This window comes from Citrus clementina, unplaced genomic scaffold, assembly GCF_000493195.1.
Source record: "Citrus clementina cultivar Clemenules unplaced genomic scaffold, Citrus_clementina_v1.0 scaffold_3, whole genome shotgun sequence".
NCBI classification, from domain to species: Eukaryota; Viridiplantae; Streptophyta; class Magnoliopsida; order Sapindales; family Rutaceae; genus Citrus; species Citrus x clementina.
In genome coordinates, this window is record NW_006262339.1 from 35,549,480 (window position 1) to 35,550,838 (window position 1,359).

The 1,359-nt window shown below is 32.4% G+C and overlaps 1 pseudogene; it reads left to right on the top strand.

The window, feature by feature from the left end:
* LOC18046942 overlaps window positions 1-762 on the top strand; it is a 13,342-nt pseudogene extending 12,580 nt beyond the window's left edge.
* The last annotated feature ends 597 nt before the right edge of the window (window positions 763-1,359 follow it).

The window sequence follows — 1,359 nt, forward strand, 5'->3', positions numbered from 1 at the left end:
GCTTGATGGGAATCTGAACGCTAAGGTGTCTGACTTGGGATTGGCAAAGCTTTATGACCAAGAAAATCCATACAAGTTTATCCAAGAAAAAGGGACAGTGTAAGTAGCAAATTAAATTGAGCAAGCACAAAATGCATGCCATCTTGCACAAGCAAATATCATTAATTAATTAATTATGGTCGCATGCAGAGTATACATGGCACCAGAGTATGCAATGCGGAAAGCAATAATAGAAAAAGTTGATGTTTTCAGTTTTGGAATTGTTCTGCTTGAAATAATTAGCGGGCAGACAAATGCCAAGTATGAAGCAAACCAGGAGACTGAATTTCTTTTGGATACGGTAAGAAGACAACAACTAGAGTCAACTTTCAGTTCGGGAATCTCAAATTTTATAAAGCTCTACACAATACCATTTTCATGGTTTACAGAATCCTTCACTTCAAAAATTCCAGGATTCCCAGATTGAAAATATCTCCTTTATATGCATAAAATAAGGTCTTAATTTAATTTGCTAACGATGTCGCATGGCATGGGATATATGGATTATTTAATAAATAAATAATGTATACTGTGCAGGCCATTGTGTTGCATTCAAAGGGAAGGCTTTCTGAATTGGTCGACAAGCAAATGCCAAATGAGCATGTAGTGATGAAGCAAGCCAAAATAATCTTGGAGTTGGCAATGAGATGCGTGGATCAGTCGCCTACTCTCAGGCCAACTATGTCTGAAGTTTTGAGCGAGCTTGAGCGCATCTCTAATTAGATCTGAACTGCTCAGGATTCTATGGTTCCACGTGGATCCTTATTGAACTCTGGACTGGAATGTCTTGGTGAAGGTTAAGCCTATATACTACGATTATGCATATGTATGTACACCGGGCATTATCTTATGTTGACGGTGCACTGCTGCTTTCAAATATATATGGGTCGCTATAATGCTGTAAACTTTTAACAGCATTAACAATGTAATAAATGTATACCATTAGATTTAATTACTCTAATGCAATATTTGTGTTAAAGTAAAAGATATCTTAATTAATAATTATTTTAAACGGTTAAGAAAGTGTGGTCATTTTTGTAAAATTATTACAACCACCCTTATAATTTGAAACAATTGTACTTGAATAATATTTTTATTTAAATATCACTTTTAAAACATATTTTTTAAATAACTTGCAATTATAAGATTTATATATGGTCTAATTCTAATAAACAACACAACTAAATATGTACATTTAAATGAATATCATAATTTTTTGAAAATAATGTTTCAAAATTTATTACCAATGAGCATGTAAGATATGATATCTAATAGATTATCTAACACAAATTGTATAAATAACTTGCAATTATAAGATTT